The 24,537-nt window shown below is 46.8% G+C and overlaps 1 pseudogene; it reads left to right on the forward strand.

Annotated features, from left to right (window-relative positions):
- Window positions 1–24,537, forward strand: part of LOC141938248 (hydrocephalus-inducing protein homolog) — a 171,982-nt pseudogene that overhangs the window by 93,304 nt on the left and 54,141 nt on the right.

Here is a 24,537-nt window from a genome sequence, read left to right on the forward strand (position 1 = left end):
CTGGCAGGATGGATTCCATCCTGGTGTATTAGGTGAATGTACCTCTGAAAGGAACTGAAGGAATTGATGCCTCAAACATTCATCGACACAGAAAACCTCCAGGACAAGCTGTGGCCTTTGTGATTAGTCTAAGGAATGTCACCCGAGGGAGCGGGAGTGTATGGAAGGCTGCACCCCCCACTCCCTTGCAGTTGTATTGACAAACTACTTATGTGGGCCTCAGAGCGGGGAAACTGAGTGAAACCAAAAGTTTCCGCTCAAGTGCAAAGACCGCTAATCACTGTCTGCACTGTGTAAGCCCGGTACTGTGTGGCTCTATTGCGTAAGCCAGACACCATGCTTGCCTTGCTAACGACTTTGTGCCTTCACCATTGAAGAGGCGACAAGGCCTGACGAGAGGTGAGCATTTCTGCCCCAGAAGCAGAAGTATGTTAATCAGCTGATAAGATGAAACTGAAACTTTGCTGTGTGTGCACCCACCACGCAAGATGGTCGGACCTGAGACAACTCTGGATCCAGGGGTGCTGATCCAGATTTCTTTGACTCTCTTTCTCACCTTTCTATTTCTTTCCTTTCTTTTATTTCTTACAGATTTATAAGAGATCACATTGTTTATTATTCTTTTCCAAGTTTAAATTGTTTTCTACTGCAAGTAAAACATTTTAACCGGTCATTTGGTGTCGTTTCACCTTAATTTAACCCAAGGGGATCACGGAACTGTTGCGACTTCCTGGGCTTCCAGTCTGGGTTGTGACAACCTCAAGAGTTAAAAGTGCTTTGGAAAGGTGGTTAAGGCAGGATGTCCCCAGGGCATGGCCAGGTATTTTCTCCTCATGTTTCCATATGAGTGGCAAAATCATAGTTTCCTGTCTTTCCTGCAGGTTTTTCGGCTGGTGAAGGTTGTCTTGGAGACGTCGTCTTACTTCAAGTTGACCAGCCCCGGTGGTGTGTGCTGTAAGGTAGCACCTGGCATGTGTTCAACTTTCCGCATCCAGTTCAACCCTGAGGAGAACAAGGTGAGACTGGAGGTCCAGAGAGGTTGGTGCCTTCAGTGGAAGCTGAACCTGCTGGGCTGGATTCAGAACAGGGCATCTGCTGTGGGTTTTGAGGACTGTCCTGGTTCCAGTGGGGTTGCCCTGGATCTAGAACGGGGGGAAACTCTTTCCCCATGGTGAAGATTATGCTCTCATAGGCTGGAGTCTCTTATGTGTTTCAGGCCATTTTTATCCTTCAGTGATGGAACATTTAATGTCATGTTTGCTGGTTTCAGAGATAAGAGAGTCTTCCGTCTGTGGTGGGGCGGCCTCCCAAGGTGTTGGTTTCTGGTATCTGTCCAGTGCTGTGTGATTATGGGTTTGCTCCACTAACGGTAGGTACAGAGATCTGTTATTTGGAAGACCCAAAGTGAGCCTGATCGAGTGGGGACCGCCACCTTTGAAAACTGGAGTCACCTTAATGCCTAGCGTGTTGGACACGGTAGCGAGACAGCGGAACATTATGTCTGAAGTCATCGCGGTTTTTACGCACTGGTTATAGCCCACAGCCTGCTGTGGGGTCTGCTCCAGGCTGTGGTCGGGCAGTCTGCAGCTGGTCCCCTCTTGGCACTGCAGGATGCTGTTAGCTGCTGCAGCAGGGACTGACGGGCTGTGCTTTCCCTCCCTGCGCTTCCTTGAGCGTTCGCGAGGGAAGATGCATGTGGAACAGTAGGAAAATGGCAGGGTGGGGTACTCAGATAGTAGGTGCTTTAAATTCCCATGGGCTGCCCATCCCTTTTATTTTAGATGGCTTAGGCTGCAGGATTGAGTACAAAATTGCTAATTCAGAAAGACTTGCTGAAGATGAAACACTCTCCTGAAATGTGATACTCAGTTCTGTAGGACGTTTGCTGCAGTTCCCTTCCTGGTATTTTACCTTCCAAATACGAGAAGCAAAAGCCCTTCTGCAAGGTCCAGTGTGAATATTTGATATGTCTAGGGAAGAAGATCCTTCTTTATTCTTTTTACATCTTGGCTGTGACAACATCTGTTACAGCAACCTTAAACCCCAGCTGGTGGGTAGTGCTGGGTGTTAGTTGTTGTGTTAAAGCAGTAGCTCTGTGTCTGTGCCTCCTCTGGCTGCCTTAGGTCCCTTCCAGGCTTGGAGGGGGCGGGTGTGGGAGAGCAGGAAATCCCAAGCACAGAGGAATCTGAATCTGTTCTGGTTAAGAGTTTGTTGTGTGCAATTCCTAAATCAAATTATCTGCTTGCTGCTTCAACAATGATAAAAATATCAGACGGCTTCAAAGCACCGAGGAAAAAAGATCAGGACAGCAAGCGAGTGATAAGATGCAGAGGTTCCATCAACTCATGGATAAGAGAGCTGCTGGAGGTAATGGCTCCTGGCCCTACTGCAACAGTTTTACCAGTGATTTCAGCGGGGGCAAGGGGATACTTGCAGCCCTGCAATGGCACACCGTCCATCTGGAAATGGATCTGCTCCTCCCTACAGTGAAATGATTTGGGTGATTTGATTTGCCTTCCTACTGCTAAACGCCAGACAGCTGGGGGAACTGTCTGTCTCTTTTGTGAACAAGCCAATGCCGGGGAGTAGCACAGTGGAGTTTGCTCTGGCAGGGCTGTCCCAGTGTCTCCCATCTGCAGCTCCTGCTACCACCTGCCTCAGGTAGGCATGCTGACAAGGCATCAACCCTGCAGCAGAGAGGAAGCAAAGCTATTTCCCATGTCCCCTGAGGCTAGGTGAGCTGGAAAGGGAAGCTGAGATTAGACACAGGAAGAACTCTTAAGTCTAGGGTAGAGCTGGAACAGACTGCTGAGCGCAAGGGTGGAATTGTTAGTGCTTTTAAGTACTTGTCAGACATCTTGCAAGAGTAGTTTGGGTGTAGAGCTGAGCCAGTTCTGGGGTGGGGAAATAGATCAGATAGCTTTTTAAGGGTGTGTGTCCCCAGCCTTGTCCCTATAATGCTCTGGGAAGGGGTGGGAAATACACACTTACCCTACGCTCACCTGAGATTAAAACAATTCCCGTGTCCAGCTTGTTAAATATTTCACCAAAGACTGCGTGTTGGTTGTGCCTGTGGCAAAGTCCTTTTGAAAATGCACCTGAGCATCCCCTGGCCAGTGTCAGTGAAGTCGCTGCGTTGCTGGGATTGGAGTTAGTGCTGTGGCACAGCTGGGTGCTTAGTGGAGCCTTTGATCATCTGTGGTGGTGATCGAAGCGGGTTCTTGTTACTACTGGAATCCCTTACATGAAATTGCTCTATTTTGGTGCCTCCGAATCAAAGTATCAGATAATTTTGTCTGGTTCTGCCAGCTTGCTGTGAAAGCAGGTGAATCAATGGGATTGGTTCTTCTTTGCAAGTTAACAGCCCTGTTCAAGTCATGCTGCAGGAATGAAAGGTTGCTAAGGTAAAAAGTACTTTGACATTGCTGGATGCTACTGTTAGAGTCATAGAAAACAGCAGTTTTTCTTCTGCCATGGGATGCTACTGAATGCACTGTGCTGAGATTGTTTCTTTCCCTGCAGGATTATTTCTGCCAGCTCACCTGCATCACAGAAAGGGAAAAGTTTATTGTGCCAATCTGAGCTATAGGTGCCCGAGCTATCCTGGACTTCCCTGACCAGCTGAACTTCTCCGTCTGTCCAGTCAAGTACAGCTCCCAGAAAACTCTGCTGGTTCGCAACATCGGTAACCGGGAGGCTCGCTACCGCATCAGCAGTGAGAGGTAAAGGAACTCGTCTTCTTTGTGTAAAACACTGTTGCATGATAACGTGGTTGGTAAACAGTAACAACAAGGAACCAGAGCATCTGAGCTGCTGTATTGCAGCCGTAGCTGGAAACGGGCAGGACACGTGGGGTTTGCTGTTGCTTATAGTGTTTTAAGTGTGTTAGGCGTTGGAATGGGCTGCCCAGGGCAGTGGTGGAGTCCCCATCCCTGGAGGTGTTCAAGAGTCGGGTTGACATAGCACTTAGGGATATGGTGTAGTTGGGAACTGTCAATGTTAGGTTAATGGTTGGACTGGATGATCTTCAAGGTCTTTTCCAACCTAGACGAAAAGAAAAAAAAAAACCAAAACAAACGCGTGATGCAACCTTTGATAAAACTCTGCATGCTGCAGCGAGGTTTTGTACTGCAGTGGTGTCTCTGACACAGCATCTTGCAAGAGTGATTCTGTTCGATTGAAAGAGCAAACAAAGGAAGGCAACCTGGCTGCCCGTGGGCTGTGTAAGATGCTGCGTGGCAGGCGACAGCTCTAGGAGCTCAGTTCCTGTAGACCAAATGCAGTGTTAAGAAATGGGCAAGCTGTGAGCTGGTGAGAGAGACATTTAAGAATTTACCAGCAGCTGTGTCTTTATTTGCAAGTGCCATTAGAGATCATAGATCAAAGTAATTGGTATTGAGGCTCTGACAAGAACACTGTGTGGTCCAGGAACTTTGTTTTCCAGTAGGTTTGGACTGGTCCCTGGGACCAAATATTAAGTAGAATGAGCTTTTAGGTGGAGATGAGCAGACACTGGCTTCAGAACTGCACCACAGCCCCAAAGCAGCATGCTAATGAGGGCACAGGCAAAAGATGCAGCAAGTGTCTGGTGCGTGAGTTGGGGGCCTTTTCTTCTAGAGCTTTCTCTCTCCCAGATTTCCTGGAGAGTGCTCGAATCTGTAAGGATCCAGCTTGCAACATCCTGATCCTGAGTACCTTCTGAAACGGTTACATACCAGTGTCGGCCAAAGACACCCACGCTCTGGGAGGCTGCAGGCACGTGGTGTTCCGATGGTCCCGAATCAAACGCCTGACATGAGTTGTGTTGTGAACAGCCTGTCCTGCTCCTTTTGGTCTCAGAAGAGAGTCACTGGTTTCCCAGTTTGCTGAATGGGAGAGGGTGATGCAGCTGCAGGGAAAGTGGTTCAGTTGGCTGGTAATTCGTGGTGAGTTGCTTGGTCATGGAGGTCTTGGTGTAGGAGCTGAGGTCAAGAATGCAGCAAAGACCAGCGCTCTGACTTGGTGCACCTGAGTTGCTTCAGCTTCTTCTCCAGGAAAACAGGGCTCAAAAGGCTACTCTTTACTTCTCTCTTGTGAAACGTGAGGGTTTAAGAGGAGCTTCCACCAAAGCTTGTCAAGGCTATTTAAGCAGGCTTCTAGGATGCTATTTAAGGAGGCTGCTTCTTTTCCCTGTGGAAACACGTAGGCAGGAACTTGTAAATCACTGCACAGTTTTCCTCTGGGATCTCCAGATCTAGTTGTTGCCACCAAAATAAATACTCAGTGAAGTCCAGCATCTTTTTGCAATGTACTCTCCAACTCTTCTATTGAGTGATACAGCACATGTCGAATCCTGCTTGATATGGATTTTAAGAGTTTCTGAACTTCAGCAATTAAATATTTCAGTCCTGATTTGCAATAAAGAAATGGGAAGCATTGCAAACGTTTTATTTCAAACTACACAAAAAAATATTCTGAACAACTGGATTGGATGTGTACAGGGATGGAAAGCTGGTATGATTTCCTTTGTCAGCTGATGACATCTGCCATCTCTTCCATTTCATTGTGAACTTTTGAAAGCCACTTTGACATTTCAAACAGATGATTTAAATCTTTGACTATAAGTAGCATTTTATTCTAATTAAGTTGCTCTGACTTTCATTCAGATTTCTTTTTAAATACTCTTAAAAGAGTATTTAAAAACACATGCTTGCATGTGAGAGGAGGAGGAGGATGATTAGTGGCGTAGAAGGGAGTGAGAGATCTGTGTAAGCTTAGATCCATCAGGTGACCTCTGTATCCTTTATTCTCTATCTAAACAATTTAAACTTGTGTTCTGGCCTGAGCATATTCAGGCTCTTGCCCATTCACAAGTCAGCTGCAGATGCCACCATTTCCTAGTCCATCATGCTGCTCATATCATGTTTCCTTGCAGCTTTTCTCTGGATTTCCTTCTCTGTGGCACCAAGCATAACCTGTTTGCCTTCACCTTCAGTGCATTTTTCAGCCCATCTCCAATCCTAACCTTTCCCCTCAGTACTGAGAGCTCAGCTCTTTCATCTGGTCACTTCATGATGATGTTCCCTGTCTGTTACTCATTTATCTAAAGGCTTTGATGTTTTCTGTTGTGCATTTCCCTCCAGGGAAGAGCTCTTAAGTGAAGCCATGGGGCCAATTCAGCATCCTTCTGCTGTTCCCTGTTTGGAGCTCTCCCTTGCCATGGTTTCTACCAGAAGCATGGCTGCATTTTGACCACTTTTTCATGAAGGGAGAAAACCACCAAAGCACTCCCTGTTATGCAGTCTGGCTTTGTGCCTCTCCTCCCTCTGCATGTCCATACCCAGCTCTTAACTGCATAGCATGGTAATAAAAAATAATAATAGTATAAATAGAGAAAGTCTCTTCCTGTTGTCTCATTGTTAAGGCAGGATAATGAGTTTCTGCTCCATGACATTCACAGAGATAAATGTCATTCCAGTACATTCGAGTTGAAAATGGTGTCTGGAAGCAGATCTCAGTGCAGCACTGCCTTTTCCTGACATTGCCGACGTTGTGCTATGCCATGCTATGGGGCTAGAGGGGATCAGTCCGAGATAAGATCCATTTAGGAATGTCCCCAGCAAGCTCTGAAAGCTCAGGAAATGATCCTGCGAGGCACAGTGCCTCGAGCCCCCTTGCATCCCTCCCTGTAGTACCCATACGGTACGTGGAGGCGTGAGATTGGCCAGTTACCATAGGACGTGCAAAGACCATCCAAGGACATGAAAATAGAGCCTAGGTGCAGTGAAAGAGGGAAATACAGAGCTTGCGAGATGCTGACTCCACACAGGATTTCTCAGCACAGAGATGGAGTCTTGGATGCTTTGACTGTAGCAGACTGGGTTTACTGGAATGGCTATACTGCTTGACTTTGGCTGTTATACCATTACTAAAAATAATATATGTGAAGATTAAACGACCTTTGTTTTTTTACCTGCAATAGATCTTAGTGGACAGAAGAGGCAATTCAATCACCGGTAATGTTACTGTCTTCCTTGGGTTTGGAGGTAGCTTGTAATGAAATCAATTGTCCCAAACTCAAATGATTTTATAGTGCACCAATAGACCAAAGAAAGGTTGGCTGCAGAAGATAAAGATGCCACGGCACTTGAAGTGTATTGCAGCCTCCTTGCACACTGCATGTGCCAAAGGTGTGGTTGCAGGAGAACAGGCGGCATGGTGGTTTGAGGGCCTGGGCCACAGAACTGCCAGCTTTGTTCACTTGTCAGTTGTGTTTCTCAATTCTGTCAGGAGCATTTGGCCTTTGGTATCATCATGGGATGCCCAGCTGTCAAGATGGTGAAAGTAAGCAAGATGTAAATGCCAAAATATATCATTATGAAATTGCTTACAAATCTAGTGTTGCTTTCTTTCTGAAGGGCAATAACAGGCAAGATCTCGGCAAGTGCTGATGTGCAGGTCTCTCCTAAATTGGTGTGGCTAGATAAGTTTATACAAGCTGGGGACTGCAAGGTGCCATTGGGAGATCTGGACTTGTGAAAGTTTAGATGTCGTACAACAAAGCAAACCTACAAACAGACATAGTTAAAAAGCATGTCAGAAGAAAATGAGCTATTAAAAAACCTCCGAACCTTATCTTTTGTGTCTTTCAGGAGCAGTAGTGATTCATTAGAAGGGTAGATCTAACAGGATGACAATTATCCTAAAGAACAGGTCACACTTAATGGATAAAAAGCCAACGTCTAAATCACTAGCGTCATCTCTCAGCAGTGGTTTTCATTTGGCTATGACAATGTGTCAGGGGTGTCTCCTTGGCATCTCTTCTTATCTGTAGGCTACAGGCAACAGCTTAGTGACGGTGACTGAAATTCAGGGGAGTTAAATTTAACCATGGAGCTTTCATCCTTGGGTCTTGGAGAACCAGGTCCATGTGAGGAATAATGAGCTCCTGCTACAGCAGTAAGAGAGTTGTCTTGTGGGTACAGCATGGGGTGGGATGTAGGACATGCAGTGTCTGATTTGTGCTCCGTTTCTCAGTCCTGAGAACTGAGTCCTGAACTTGGTTGGATCCTCTTCTTCTGACAATTTGAAAAGATGAAGATATCTTCAGGAGTGTTATTCCCATCCTATCCCATCCATCTGAGGGCAGGAGTATGTAGCCATGGGGAAGGAGTAGGAAGGTGATGGGATGGGAGGTAGTGCTGAAGTGTTGCCCGGGATCCCCCTTAACTAGCAGCTTTTCTGTTCTGGCAACATTTCTGGAAAAAAAAAAAAAAAAAAAGGAAACAAACAAAATCTCTGCCTTTCCCACACCAGGCAATGGTCCCACCCAAGCCCTGGCAGAGACCTGCAGCAGTCCTGCCATAACCATCAGTGCGGATTCAGGACCGTGTAGAACAGCCTAGTTCTGAGGCTGGTGGTGCCTTGTCTTTCCTCCTCTCTCTCCAGAGTCTCAGGTCCAGCACACAAACATTGCAGGCCCCGTGCTTCGGTGGCAATGTTCTCGCTGGTTGTAATGGGAACAGGTCAGGCCCTTAATTGCAGCGATATCTCCTTAATGAGCAGAAACTCCAGCAATTTCATCAGCTGTCACTACTTACATGAGCGAAGTTCAGCTTGCGCATGGCTCCAGTTGTTCTCAATATTTTTGTGTGTGTTGCATTCTCTAATCATGGTAAAACTCTCCAGAACATGTTTTTAAGGTGACAAATTGACCACCAGCAAAGCACTAAACCAAATAACTTTTGTTTTCTAAGTGGGGCTGTAGAAGAGCCATGAACCCCAGCTGCAGAAGCATGTTTCACTTGACTTGTCCCTTTGCATTAAAGCACTGAGTTTTGTGTCTGTCAGCCAAGAGCCATTTACCTGGTGACAAATAACAATTGCTCATATTAAATTCAAAGTACCCCAACACATTTTCATAATTATTTTCAATGCATTGCACAGAATTTGCCTGGTGGGCCAAGCAAACAGTTATTGAGCTTGGATTACAACCCAGAGTCCCAGATTGCAGTGCTTGTGAATACACAGAAAACCTCCTGTTAAACTCGCCTTGATGTGCTCCTGGTAATGGCACTTCATGTAGCCAGGGGTTTAATGGTTCAGGATGTAAATGGGATCCCCCTTCCGTGTCTTGTTTCCATGTCATTGTATTGCTCTAATCTGCGTTTGCACTTATTCAGCTTTTTCTGATTGTTCCTTTTCTTAGAGCAGCTTTCGTTGTAATGCCGATAAAACATGCCCTTTCTTAGGCTAAACTAGGATGTTTTCAAGGTAAAAAAGTGAATTCTGCAAATTAAACCATAATTATTCTCTGGTCTTCCAGAAGGACACTTATTCTCCCTGTCTGATTCCTAGGCTGCAGTCTCACTGGGACAAGTAATGCCCTGACATTTGCATCTCTTGAGGTGGAGTTTATAGGTGGCAGAAAAAGACAGATTCCTGAGGAAGTCAGTGTCAAGTTGTGCAGGCAGATAGCTCTCACCATCTCTGTGCTCCTCAAAACCCATCCTCTGTCTGTATTACTAGTGGTCGGACTCCTGAGCCTCCCTGCAGAGAAGGGGATGCAGAGTATGGGGGAGATGAGGTCGTTTGACACCACAGGATGTTCGGAGAGCTGGATCTCTTCAGAAGTGAGAGTCAGTAGAGCCATTTCTGATCCTCTATGTTCTGGGTTTTTTTACTGACTGTGGCTTGTTTGCTTTTTGCTTGCACAAGTGAGCTGAAGTGGAGTAGACTGCAAAAGGAGTGTAGTCCCCGAATCGCCCACAGTAGCCCTGATGTGTCTCTTTCTCTGCGTTGCAGCCCCTTCTCTGTCAAGCCGTCCATTGGAACTCTTGGGATTGGCGATGCCATGCAAGTAACAGTGGAGTTTCACCCGCTGAAGACTGGGGATCATTCCAGTTCCCTGGTAGTTCACTATGACACAGGTAAGTGCTGGGCACTGCGTGGTGCACGCTCTCTGCATCCTTCAGAACAGAGCCCTTTCTAAGCAGAATAATGTTAAACTTGCTTTGCAAACTACTTCTGAAAGCTTTTCTTTCAAAACCTCTGCACGTTTCAGTGCTTAGAAGGGAGCAGATAAGGGACAAAGGCTGAGTCTGTTCTGTGTGTCCTGTGTGGCTGTGTGCTGGTCCATCCCTGGTGTCAGCATGGTGTTCTCCACCCAGCACGCCCCCGTGACAGTCATCTACCATCATTTCCCATTGCTGCAGCCACCTTAATTCCCTCTCCAGGTGTGCCTCCCCTGTCCTTTACCTCAGGAAAAAAGTGACAAATAGTTGGTGTTTAGGGGGTTGTTAAAGTGGATCCCCTCAAGCAGGAATGAGATTTTTGGCAGGCTGTTTTGCTGGGAGTTGCTGAGTGGAGTAAGGAGGAACCTTGATTCTCCATTGCAGTGCGCACATGCAGGTGTGAAGTTTTATTCCTAGACAATGCTCTGTTTGAAGTGTAACGTGGGGAATGCATGTCTCTGTCGGACTCTCTCTAAATGCCCCCGTCTCTTACACACCTCTGTCCCCTGTACTGCTTCTCCGTTGTCTTGCCACAGACCCTTTTTTTATGTTGCCCTCTACTCACCTACATCCCACACTTCACAGCATCAGGACTGAAGCAGCCAGGACTTGAGGGCTCTTGGGGTTTGGCAGGGAGTGCTCGCTGCCTCCCAAGATAGGTATAAAATTTATACTAGGGTACGAGAAGCCAAGCTCAGGCCACAGAAATGCTGTCAGCTTTGTAAGTCACTTTAAGAGTAAGCGGGAAAAACTCAAGAAAAGGTGTGATGTTAAAATGCCTCTGTCTGCCTTGGTTCAGCAGAGGTATCTTGTGATGCCGGTCGAGACACTTCCTCAGTTGCCTGAATGCATTTGGTGTGCCTTTTCTCTTGCCTGAAAGAGAGGTTTGTTTTGTCCCTGTTCCTGAACTTTGGTCCTGGGAAGTGTGATGTCCTCACCTAGGTGCTGCTGTGATGCTTTAGCCCAGCAACGAGCATTTTATTGTCTTGAGTTTGTAGAAGTTCTAGAAATGCTCCTGTATCTTCCAAATGCTCTTTGTAGGCTTCTGAGTTATCACAGCTTTGTTTAATATTTTTCAGTCAATGACACATTCACAGAGAATGGTTTATGCTCACTCAGAGAAGCTCATTGGTTTGGGTAACACTGTCTTGACAGAACTACTGAAATTTCAGATAGAGAAGGACAAAAGGTGCCTCACTTGTATGCATATAGGGAACCTATAGGATAAACTTCAGAGGGATAGATCTTCTTCTGAGTTAGATCAGGGCTAACTACCCTAGAGGTTAGGGCTGTGGGGTTTATACCATGTGAAATGAAAGGTCCAAGTGAAGAATCCAGGGCCAGGATCTTCACAGCTTGCTTTGAAAACCTGAGTCTTGTTCTTACTGAAACACCTGATTCCTCCATGGTTAATCTTTGAAAAAGTGATTTTCATGGATAGGCCACAGGGACCAAACTATCTGCTGGCTCTGGGATAGGCAACCTCCCCGGAACATGGTGCAGCCACCTGGGAGATGAAGCCAGGATTCGTTCCTGCCTGTCAGTACAGCACTGCAGTTATTTTTCAATAAACCACAGACTGAGAAGGAGAGCAAGGAATAATTAAGGGATTATCTCTCAAGCTTTGAAGCATACAAATAAGTAAAAGGCTGCTGAGATTAATTGCTGAAGTGAAACCGAAACATTTAATCAGTCTTAAAAGCTGCTTGTTGCAGGTGTAGTGCAGAGCAGCAGACAATGTTACCCAACCTGGCGGGGCGAGCCCTGGCTGATTTGTCCTGTGCTAAGTCAGAGTCCCTGTGACTCACATACAAAAGCAGCTGGGTTGCTCTTTCAGAGCCACCAACAGACTGTTTCTTAGGAAACAGAGGCACTAAGAGCAAAATATCAGTGTAGGGTGTTGGGAGGCATTTTCCTTGCTTTACTGTGTGTCTGTATTGACTTGCTCACAAGTGGCAGTAGTTCTCAGTGAATCACACTGTTGTTAGTGTGACTGACGCAGGATCAGGTGCATGGTGCGTGGGTTTAGTTTTTGCTGAACTTGAGTCAAATCTGTCCCTAGCATTGCTTAAGCAAACATGGAGCTCTTCCCTTTGCCTGCTATTTGGTTGATTAGAATTGTGTGTCCTTTAGACTGTCCTGGTTAGGAGTACAGGTGTTGTCCCCTAGATAGACTGTCTATGTGGTGGTAGTTGTGTTGCTACAAACTTTACAGGTGAGTGTGAAGAAAATGTCTTTGCTGCTAAGAGCATAATGATTTACAATGAAAATTTGACCTTCACTGCTTTATATGTCCAAACTCCTCCATTTCCCCCATGTACATGGGTCTGGTGTGAAAAATCCCAGCTCATACTCCAGCTGGGAATGTAAACATATCGGGATGCTGAATCCCTCTCTTCGGGTAAAATTGGTGCTGGGTTTGGCTGAACCGGCTTACTTTGGTAAATGAGGCCACCCATGCAAGGGCTTGGCGGTGTGTTAGTGGTCACTGTACACATGCAGGAAACTCATGAAATCCCAGCCCTGGTTGTTTACTGCTGTTTGAGGTTGAATAAGTAACTGTAGCATGGACGTGCCAGCACGTCTGAACATCTCAGCTACCCACAAGGATAAAGCATCCGAGAAAAGCACTGCCTTGCTGTGATAGTCATCTGTGGTTTTGTGTAGGCTTTGGAGAAAACAACCACCTTTGCAGAGCTCTGTTCTCTTTCCTTTAAGAACCCCCTTTCAACCAAGGGTCTTGTCATCTGTCTTGCAAGGCTGGCATTGCAATCAGTGGCTTCCAGGAACTTGTTTGAAAATGAAATGAAAATCCTGTTGATGTAGTCTCTAGATCAAGCCTTTTCCTTTCTCTTTTTTCTCCTTTGTAAATCCACTGAGGCATGTGGACAGGCAGCAGGGTTTAACTGAGGTTTAGCCCTTGTTGTGCTGCATTTTCCATTCCTGAGATCACTCAAACAAGTTGCTGAGTGTTCTCAGTTTGCACTGACTTCAGCCAGAATGGAGGAGGCTCAGTACTTGTCTGAGCAAACTCCCTACCTCGTTGCATACTTGAGTCGTCCCTGTATTGTGCAGGATACCAGGGTGGGAATACCGAAACCATTTTCTGGTTTTAATCTTAGTCTTGTGCCAGTGTTTACAGGGACTCTGACGTTGCCGTGAGCAGCGTTAAGTTACTGTTGAGCTAAATTCATGGCAACAGACCGTGAGCTTCTGATGGCCACCGCTGTGTGCCACTGCCACTCCAGCCTGCAGTTGTTCATCTTCATGCACTTCTCCATTCCTTCCACACCAGGCAGATTTATAGTAGCTGCTTACAAGTGCTAAGAGGTGGGGAAATCTTCCACTTCCTAAGCAGCAGGCCCTTTTGAATCCAAAGCTTCACTGTAGTGCACTAACCGATGTAATTCTTGTTTATTTGTGTTTAGTGCTGGCAGATGGTTAGAAACTTACAGTATTCTTACATTATTACAGTTTTTAAAGAAGATCCTGTTTCCCGTGTTATCCTAAAGTGTAAGCCAGAATGCTGTACAAGAGGTTTCTCTAGATTTTCCTTGGTCTATCAGGCATTTAAAACCTTTGCAAAGGGATTTTTCTTTCTGCCTGTCATAGGTGGTGAGTGCACGTTGTGCTTTTTTTCCTTCGCTTGTGAGAATTCCCAGCAGTGTGGATGGTTTCTGTCAAACTTGTATGTTCTTGTACATCTGCTTCAAAGTGAGTGGAGGAAGTCGTATATTGTAGGCAAAAGAAGTGCAAATAGGAGTTTGTGCAATTGTATGTTGTCTTTGCATCTTAATAGTAGCAGCACTGCAACAGACCGAGGATTGGTAACTAATACTTTATACAACTGATTGGTTATATGCTTTTATAGTTCAAATCACTTAGATTGATGGGTGAGTCTAGTTGGTCTCCAAAGTGTTCGTTTCTGTCAAAACAGCTAATAGGTAACAACTGTTTCCTGTCTTTGTTCCCCTCTTCTAGAACTGCTTGTAATAATGAATTTTTCTTATACTGTTTTTGATAAGGTCGTTCTGCTCCTTGCAGAGTATGGCCCCTCTCCAGGGCCTTGTGTTTCAAGAGAGATGATCTGTCACTTTGAGGGTAGATGAAGGGGAGTTAAATTTGTGCTTCATTTGCTTGAGGTTTCTTTGCACAGCTTTGTAGCTCCACAACTCCATAACACCTCTCCGAACAAAAAGCCTGCTCCAGCAACCCATGGAGTTGACTGTGTGAGCACAGACTGGGATATATGTACTAGGAGGGTCACTTGGAAGTTAAAAATCTCCTTCTGGCTGTTTTGTTCATCCTCAGGCATGCACAGAAACAGACTTCTGTGTGACGCTGCATACCCCATTTTTAGCACATGAAAGATTTCTGGAAGAATGTGGTTTTCATCTCTTTGCAGGTCATCCTTGACCTCAGCTTGTCTACTCTATCATCAGTGGAAATCACTGACATGTTCTGAAGTGTCATTACCGGTGGATGTGTTTCAGGGCAGAACTGACCATTCATTAGCCTCCTTTCCTTGTGGATCGATCAGCATCTGCTGAGAAGCAGAAGAGCAGCTTGAAGGGTGACTGATTTATTACGTGGTCTATTGGGCATGTCTTTGCCAGGCAATCAGAATGAAAGTTCCTGCACTCTTTTCCCCATGGCCAAAAGCAATGTTTCAGCCAGTCAGGTACCCCATCGTATCGTTACTGTAGTAGCAATAATGGTTAAAAATAGCCCGTGGCATCCTGGGTATGCGGCAGTGGTCTTTCATCATCCGACGGTTTCATCGTCCTTTTCAATACATTCTGCGAAGCTCCTTCATGCTGGGCAGGACGAAGCCTCCGTGCTGGCTCCCAGATATTCCTGTGCCAGAGTATTTCATCCTGGAAGGAGGCAAACAGTTCTTCCTAAGCACAGTGCAGAGGGGGTGATAGGGAATGCTGTGGGTGCTCGGTCACAGAAGGAGGCACAGCGAGAGCCTGACTGCAGAGGAGATAACGTGAGGAGAGCTGTCTGAAGAGCCTGCAGCCTGTTCTGTGGAGCACTGCTGGCTGGTCACTGCTTTCTGCCTCCCTTTTCATCCCCATCTGTTGTCTTACGGCTCCTTGCAGGGCCTCTGGGGTAGAGACCCTCTTCTTGCACTGTGCTGCGTGGGCTCAGTGGGTGTTTTGCCGAGGCCGGGGCCACACTGGGGACTCTGACTGTTACAGCAATAACTGTGGCCACAGTAATGACGAGGATGCTCTGAGCTTTGTTGTAGCCTGGGAATGGTTCTTTAGAAACACCTGTGTTAGCAGCAGCAGTTATTTAGTGGTGAGGTTTATAAATGAGGTCTGGAGTAAATAACGTGATGGTTTAATGATGTCTGAAGGCAGCTCCTGAACACCACCTCGGAGAAGCACTTACAAATGACTGTCGCTGCTCTGCATTTTGCTCTAGGGCTGGAAATACAAGCGTGGGGACGGACAGACGGCCTTTCTCAGGCCGGCGGAGACTCAGCGCATCTTGTAGGTGAAGCCATTAGCTTCCCAACAGCGAAACAACTCAGAGCAGTGCTCCTGACTCTGATCTAGTGGTAGCTCTGTGGGAGACGCAGCAAAAACCACATAGTGGGGGGGCTGGATCAGGCTGTAGGTGACTTCTCCAGCTTTCCAGAGGTTGCTTAGCCTGGTGAAGTGACTCGCTTCTTCGGCGGTGAAGTGGTAACAGAGACCTCTGCATGCTGTTTGAAAAACAAGGATATGCCGGCAGTGGAGGCAGCTGGGTATGATAGTAGCAGGAGCAAAAGAATTACTTATCACAGGTCGATATGGGGGTACAGTAACATCCTTTTGAGTGAAGAGCTCTGCTTTCATTGCTTGCTTGTATTTTCAGTGAAAAAGCAGCAGGACCTGTCTCTCTCCAGCTGCATTCATAGAAGAGATGAGAGCAAGGCACTGTCTTCTGACAAACTGGGCAAACGAAATTACACTTGCTTTCCATGCTACCTAAATATTCCAAATTTGACTGTCATTCACTCCTAAAAAGATTTAAAATCCAAATTCAGCAAAGAGGGAGACACAGGGATAGAGGAAGAATATGTCTTGGTGAAGACAAAATGCATCAGGGTGCTGTTTTGTTTCTGTTCAGTCTAATCAATCTGGCTACCCGCTTCCTAATGTTTAGAGCAGTAATCAATGAAGGAAAGTACCAGCTGTTGAATACTAGGAAAGCGTTCTTCATAAAACCTGAAATTTGAAATCTTGTTCAAGGGTTTGCTCATCCATTCATTGATCTATACTTTCAGGCTAAACAAAATCTGTCTTTCTGTTTAAGAACAGTTTGTACTGCTCTGAAAATTATTCCCCCTTGCACCAGGATGATCATGCAGTATTAGAAGAATTCAGAAAGATGTTTTAGCTGTTCTGTAAATTCTCTCTTTGTCTGTTTCCCTGCACAACAGGAGCCCCACAGAGGATGACCCAATGCTATATTTCTCACTTCAAGATAGTGAAAAGTTATCATGGTGTGCTCAGATACCTGTGTCCGTAGTCACGCAGAGGGATGCTGGGATAAAACACAGTGGTGTTTCTGCTGTGTCAAAGAGCATCGCTCAGGAGTGCACAACCCAAAGCATCTGCTCTACTGCTCTATAAAAAGTCTAGCTTTTAATTTCAAGTTCAGGCATTGCTTTGTTCAGGTTGCAGAGAAAAAGCTGTGTCCTGCCACCTGTAGGAAATGTATCAAAAGCATGTAAGAATGAGAGAGTTGACAGCCTGTAATAAGATCATGTTGTGTAAATAACGATAGGGCAGATACATCTAGATTCAGTAAATGCGCTTTCATGGCAGCCAAGCATCCCAAACCACACGCCATGGACATTACCCTGTCAAGTGAAATACCTAGTGCTATGTCGCTGTTACAGTACAGAGGGTTTTTTTAAAAACTTATATATTAAAGAGCCAAGAGTCTTAAATGAAATGTCACATCTAATTTGAGACCCAAGACATGAAGCCTGCAGCCGCCCGTGGCTGACCCTGGCAGGTCCGCTCTCTGTGTCAGCTCATTGGCCTGGCAGACAGATCCGTGGCTCCTCCTGACTCGCTGGCAGCTGTGCACGCTCTCCTGGACCCAGAGATTTGTGGGTTTATGTATTCAGAACGATGCCGAATGCTCTCTGTGGTAGAAGGTGCTCCAACAAACCGTCCAGCCTTCAGAAGAGTCCTCGGTGCCTGCAGCCAGGACCGCAAGGGTGGCTGCGTCCCCAGCTCCTCCCCGGGAGAGCAGCAATAGGGGATGTTTAGCAAATTGTGTAGAAACAGGCAGTGCATATGCTTTCTCCCTCGTGGGCTCTAGAGTTAGCATTTTTCTGTGCTGGAGGCTTTATTCTCATCACTGCTTAATAGCTTCTGATGGCTTTATCTTCAAAGAATTTGTCCAGTTGCTCTCTGGATTTACAGCTGTTAGCCTCTACAGCCTCCTGTGGCAGTGTGTTCCAAAGGAAGGAATACTCCCTGGAAAAGTGCTACCACTTTTGTGTAATTTCTGACTAATAACATTATTTCAGGCCCTCAGGTTCCTGTTTTATGACAAATAGTGACCAGTTTTTCCTTATTCATGTTTCCCAGGCCATTCATGCTTTTACAAGTCTCTCCCATCTATCTCCCATATGATTTCTAGGATGAGGAGTCCTATTCAATCTTCTTATAAAAGCTGCTTCATACTTTTAATTGTTCCTTCTGCCCTTCTCTATTTAGCTTCAAATGATTCAGCTTGTTTTTTGAGATCAGAACTATACCCAGTATTTCAAGACGCATGTGGCCATGAGTTTAGACAGTGAGACGATGATAGTTTTCGTGGTGTTTATTTTGCAGTAGTTTGTCATCTTGATCGTTGTAGAGTGCTGGCTCGTGTTTCCATAAACCTGAGCTCGAAGCACTGTGCATGTCTCCCATTTCTTGGCTCCTGGCTCCTTTGTTTGCCAATATATGCCAAGGATTCAGTGGAGGGAGAGGCAATGCTTATAAAGCATACCCACCTCTGTAACCCTTCTGAACATCAGTTATTTTTGTATGCCAAGTTGTCCATTATAGAAAGCAGATTGCCCAGTCATTGTAAACATTGCTGCTGTCCTCGCAACGTAGCTCATCTCTGGCCACAAATCCCTACCACTCCAGACTCCCTTAAGAGCAGAGAAATTGAGGCTATACAGGCATGAAGACTGAATTCTCTGTGTGTGGAGATGAGTGAATGACTCTAGAGATCTACTGTTTTAAGGGTGAGTCTTGCTTCATTCCCCAGTGCCCCCCCAAAAGAGGGGGCTCCTTTTTTTTTTTTTTTTTTTTCCCCTGGAATCAATGTGATTCTGCCGTGTTGTGTCTGGCTTAGGATTTCAGGAGTCCACCCAGCGCACATCCAGCTCTCTCCCTGTGTTGTTGCACGGTAGCTGTTTAAAGGCAGGTCCGTTCTCTGGCTGCCTTGCTGTGACCTGTGCAGTGAGGAGGAGGCTCTGCCTTTGCAGAGGGATGCTCTCCAGGCTATGGCACTTGTCCATTGGGGCTGGCTCTGAGGCTTTAAGCACCACTCCACCGAAATGCCGTTTCTAGAGAGCATGTCTGATGTTTGCTGTTTGCAAGTTTGGGGAACACTTGCCTACAAGAGGAAGAGTGGGCTTGGTACTGAAGTTTGAGCTCATTTGACTCCCAGGAGTTACTTGGCTGGGAAGAAGGAAGGTTTGAAAGCTCTGGAAATGAGGGAGCCTTTGGTGGGAGTCTGTTCGGGAGGGTGACGTGCTGGCAGGTACTCCAGCAAGGCTCCAGTCGTTAGTCAGTTGATGTGCACAGCCCAGGACACTCTCCTCTTCAGCTGGGTCTGAGGTGGAAAGCAAAGATGCCCTCGCTCTGGTCATTGAATGGCTTGGGAAGACGCAGCGTAGACTTGCAGACTCAGGCATAAGCAACAGGGTCCCAGCTGAGGAAATGGGCTTGCAGGACTGTAATGGGCAGGTTGGGGTGGGCCGTGCCCCACCAGTCTCGTTTTGACATGTCTTCAAAACCCACAGCAAGTGAGGACACTGCTTCTGCAACACAGTGAAGCTCTCTTCTGTGTCCCATCCTGCCTTGGGCTGTCAGTTGTTCCTCCGAACCTCCATTTCCTGCCCGCGTGCCCCCAGGCATCTTTGCTTGTCAGCAACAAGGGATCAGGAGAGACACAACACTGGGCAAGCCCTGACTGAGGTGGGACTCCTCAGAGTCACCCGAATGACTTGGATGCAGAATTCCCTGTGACTTGAGTGGGATGGCAACCCAAAGGCCTCCTGAGCACATCTGAAAAATCTCACTGTAAATACTGTGACCTTGGGGATAAATCTCTACAAACACACCCAGAAATAAGGTGCTGACGGTGATGCCCAGGACATCCTCATTCTGTAGACGGGCATCTGTCAGGATGTGATAAATGTGCTGATCTGTGGAACTGCTAATACAGGTAAAAGCTGTAACAATTTCTTCTGTTACTGGTGGCTTGCTTTGTTCCTCGTACTTCGACCAGCGAGTGAGATGAGCAAAGACTCCCCTATGCTTTTTTCCGGGTGAAGATATTCACACAAGCCTTTATGGAGCAGCTGTAGATGTCAACATCGGGCTGGCCAGGAGCTCCCTGACAGTTGAGAAGACTTACCTCACGCTGTCAAACCACAGATCTGTGGTCATCCACAATCGGAGTGAAATCATAGTCCACTTCCAGTGGAAGGCTTTTGTTACTCAGGCAGAGGAAGATTATCAGAAGCTGAGGTTTGTTTGAAAGATTCATTTCAGTAAGATACACTGCCCAAGGGTAAAACTAACGTATGGCCTCAAGGGGTGTTGGTGCATTGAATGGTTTAGGACAAGTAAACCATCTACGGCATCAGGTTACGTGTCCCTGGGCTTTAGGGTAATGGAGCTCAGTGCCTCCCATTCCAGCTCCATCCATACTCCAGCTGAGGATGGTGTTTTGGGGAGGAAAGGTTGATTGCAATGACTGGATTTCCTCAGAGAGCAAATTTGCTTTGTGGGAGCACCAAACCACTGAGGTCCAGAGGCCCCTGGCTATGGAGGGTCCATGAGGCTGAGGAAAGTGTCAGCACTCGTTACCTGGGACTGCACTGAGTAGCAGCACTTAACATAGCTACAGGTAGCATAACTGTTATGATATTCACTGCAGCTTCTTCCACTCCAGCTTTGATAAGGTGGCAGGCTCCTTCTCCAGTAATGTGCAGGTAAAGTGCTTCGTTGCCCCAGCAAGTTGAGGCCATCCTGCTGTAGGATGTTGAATTGCCTTGCACTGTCCCGGTTTCCAGCACAACGAGGTATTTCTACCCTTCCTCAGAGACTGGGGAGAATTCGGAGGTGAAGGGTTCTGCAGGGAAGGTAGGGCAGCACAGGACAGAGCGCATTTGGGGTGCAGCAGCCTGTGTCTTCATGGTGCTGAGAGATGGGGCAGGTTCTTCAAAGGGTGTCTGTGGTGAAGCTTTGAAATTCCCCTTTCAGGCAGCAGAGAAACACTTATAGCGTGGGGGGATGAACTGGAAATGACACTTAAAAGTTTGGGTGATTAAGGGAATCCTTGTGGGACTTTTCAGACTTGCATGAATGTAGGTGTATAGGAGTTAGCTCATAGCTGATTAGGAAACTGCCTTAAACTGGAGCACTTTTTAAGGGCTTCTGAGCCAATAAAGATCAACATAATTAGGTCAAAAATGCCTTGAAGGCCAAAACTAGTTTTCCTCTGTTCTCTATTTTTAATTACACAGTGTGTGACTTCCATGCAAGCTCAGTGCGTTAAAAGAAAATCTCATTACCTTCTCTGGGCACTTGCCTGGACCGTTCCTTTACCGCTCTCTTCTCGCCTGCCTGTCTCAGATTGGACCCTGAGTGATCCTCTTTCCCCTCAGAGGCAACCAGGTTTCCTCACAGTTCACTTCAACCTGATTCTTTTCCAATTACATTTGATCTCGTGCCAGATTATGTCCTAGAGTCTGATCAGGATGGTTTTTTCCTCCTACTTGCAATCTCAGGGATGGTCATAGCTCCAAGGCCACTGTCCTGCTGTCAGAGAAGCTTTTGAGATCTCAGAGCAGAGAGGGCTTTTTCCATGAGAGGAGGCAGTGCAGGACCCTGCTCTGGGCTGTGACCCCAAAAGACCTGGATCATTAGAAGGTCTATCCAGGGGTTTGCTCTGTCTCCCTCCTGCAGGACTTTCTGGGATGTAATGGTGGAATTATTGTCGTTGATGGAGGTTGAGTTGAGGGTTGCTCCTCGGTGGCTGTAAGCCCTCCTCACATGCAGCGCTGTAGGTCAGCCATGGAGAAACATTTCCCACTGCACTCCAGGGGGAGCGAGCCAAAGCAAGTGGTTTTGGCGCTGGTGCCAGCCTTTGCCTGAGGCTCTGTCTGTGTACAGCTAGTAACGTCCATGACCGTATTTCCTTTTGAACTGTATTTGAATTTAGCTGAGTGATGATTGCTATCCTGTTTATACTACGTTGCCTCGATCTGCTATACGTGGAGCCTTCCACTCATCCCCCCAGAGTTGTCACCTGCTGGTTCTTCATGGCCAGGGACTGGAGCGTGCAGAGGGGACAGTGATATGCCAGCTAGGAAGCAACTGCTCTGTAGCTGTGCTCCCTTATCTCTTGGTTGTGATCTTTAAACACTAGAATAATTTCTGCTACAGCTACCAAGTAAGGGAGAGATTAACTGCGTCAAAGCCCTACAGAGGTGGCCAAAAAGAGGAAAAAGATAAGGTGGTTCAAGGCTACATGTAAGGGTTTGGATTCAGAGATGCTGGTCCAGACTTCTTTAGTGGGTGATGCTAGGCAACGCCCTTCCCCTCTCAGGGCCTCTATTTCCATGCATGTAAAGCCATTGGTTTCACCAAAGTGATGCAATGCCTGAATTCATTGGTTTGCTTTTACAGTGCTCTGGGATTCTCTGGTGGAAGGCGGTATAGGGCACAGAGAGCACATTTAGCTTGCTTATCCCTGCAGGTCCAAAGGGGAAGAAAAGAGTGATGCCAGTAGCCTGCAACCCAGCTGCGTCTCCCCTTGCCAGTGAAGCCCTGCAGTGGGTGCTCCTTCATCTTGATCTGCCTCCCCCAAGCAGCTCTGTGGTAGGAAAAGCCAGTTGGGGTTGTTGGTGGATTCTCCATCCGTTGTGGCAGAGACTTTGAGCCGGGAGGCTCTCGAGGGCTGCTGGCTTTCAGAAACCTCCGCTGAGCTTGTAAGCATGGAGTAAAACTACATGCCATGCCCGCGAACAGCAAGTGATAATCTGATCCGTGTGGGACCCCACGGCTTGGGGTCAGCCCCTTGCTGAGCTGCTGCTGTTCCTCCCCGAGCGCTTTGCTGCCCCTGCGCTCACACGAGTCTCTGCAAATATGTTGCTCATTAAATTATCTGCTTGGTTTGTCTCTCCCCATGGCTGCAGGCTGCAGAGGCAGAAAGAGGACGAGATGGATCATTGTCTGAGGGAGTGCAAGGTGGAGCCCGCTCTCCAAGAACGCCATTCCTTTCTCTCCTGCCCCTTCCAGGACCAGCGGGCAAAGGCGCAAGGAGACTCCATGCTTTTCTCTGACGATGTGTTCACCCTTGAGCCTCTGGTAAGCGATAGCTCCCTTCCTTCTCCTCCCTGGCTGAGGTCACTTGGCAGGTCCCTGCATCAGCTGGCTTGATGTGCCGAGAGAAAACACCAGGTTTCTAGTGAGGCTGTGAGAGCTTGTTGCAAAAAGCATTTCTGTGGGCTCCTGACAGAGCGAGAGGCTGCCTAAAGCTGAGCTCTGCTGCAAGGGCTATAAATTAAGGGCACTTCATAAGTGTCCTTACACTGCTGAGAGCTATCGATAATTATGAGTAAGGACACAGCTTACACGTAGCATATGGGGATTAACAAAGGATATCAGAGCACTCTCAGTTCACATATTGACCTGAGAAATGAAATGGTCCTCTGAAGGAGGCCAAATTCAACCCAAGTTTGATCACAGACATATCAATCTCTTCATATAACCTGGATGGATACCATGGCTGAATCTCCCTTCCAGTGTCATCTGTGAGCCTGGACACAAGGCTGGCAGGTTTAAACAGACTTTTTGAGTTTCATTGCACATAGGTACAGAAATTTTTTTGCTTTTTCTGTTTATGCAAGCAAAACGCCATATCCTTCAATCAGCCAGAGCCCTGGTTCTGAGTATTTGCATGGTCTGAGATGAAGAATGGCCACTGTCCGAGCAATGCAAAATCCCTTTTCATCTTGGAGTAAATCCTAGGATAATCTCAACTTCTTCCTTTTAAAATAGGTGAAACTATTTTTTTTTTTTTCAAGGAAGGGGATCATCTTCTCTTCTCAGTTACTCCTATATCACATATAAGGCTGAGAGCCACCAATGTTGGCACAGCTGCAGTTTCACACCACTATAGCTGACAGCAGCATGATGTGACCAAGAGGTTGTGTCAGAGTGGTGGGAATATTGTAGAGAGTGGGAGCTGATCAGCTGAGCATTAAGAGCACGCTGCGGTGTGTCAGAGCTGGTTTTGGAGTGTGTCCCAGGGCTCCTGCTGCTTTTCAGTCGGACTGTGTCTCCACAACTAGCTTAGCCTGCTCTTGAGCTCCTGAAGTGCGTTAAGGTGAGGTCCAGAAGTCCGGCTGCCCACAGCGCCGAGTCCTGGTACTCCATGTAGTGACATACGGACATAAAGGGTAGCGTGGCCTCAACTCTCGAGTGTAAACCTTTCCTGAATGGCTGTGTTAATGTTACGCAGTTTTCTCTAGGACTGAATATAAGTGGGCTACTGCATGAGTCTCTCCCCTTCTGTATTGTCCAGCATTATCAACCTTTTGATTTCCGTTAATTCCATTATTTATGGAACAATCAGGTTCACATTCAGTTTTGCTCATGCCTGTCTTTCCCCCTGGCATATGGGTGTCTTTACATCAAATGGTAGTAAGTATTTTCTCCTCTTTATCAAATGTAGAATCTAAAAAACCACTGCTGCTGGCTTCCACAACCTTCTCTCCAGTGACAGCCCTGTAACTTTTAGCTTGGGCAGACACCCTTCTTGCACTGCCATGTAAATCTGCTGGAGAGGCCCCCCAGAGATGGGACCTTGCTGCCTCAGACCTTCTGGCCAAAAGTGGCTGCTCTCTTCTTCCCACCTCTCACCCGTGATGTGTGGGAGCTCCCCACAGAAATAATGAAATCCTTGTAACAGGTGACAGGAGGAAATAATTGCTTCCAGAGGTTAAGAAGCTGGTGGAGGGAGAGTAATCTTGGAAACGCTTTCTGGGTGGGATGGCTTTGCAGGGTTTGTGCAGAAGCTTTGTTGTGTCAGTGGACCATTAGCTGCCAGTATTTTCAGGTGCTGCAATCTGTAGAAGCTGTAGCAGGTCACTTCAGTCTGTATAGGGTTAACTTGCTGATGAAAATAATAACAAAAAAGAGGAGGCATGATTTTGGAATTACCGTGTGACCGAGAACATTTTGAGCAGTTGTCCAAGCCTATGGGAAACAAGCTGATACACAGCTCTGACTTTCTGAGC

The sequence above is a fragment of the Strix uralensis genome, chromosome Z, assembly GCF_047716275.1.
Source record: "Strix uralensis isolate ZFMK-TIS-50842 chromosome Z, bStrUra1, whole genome shotgun sequence".
In the NCBI taxonomy this organism is placed as follows: domain Eukaryota; kingdom Metazoa; phylum Chordata; class Aves; order Strigiformes; family Strigidae; genus Strix; species Strix uralensis.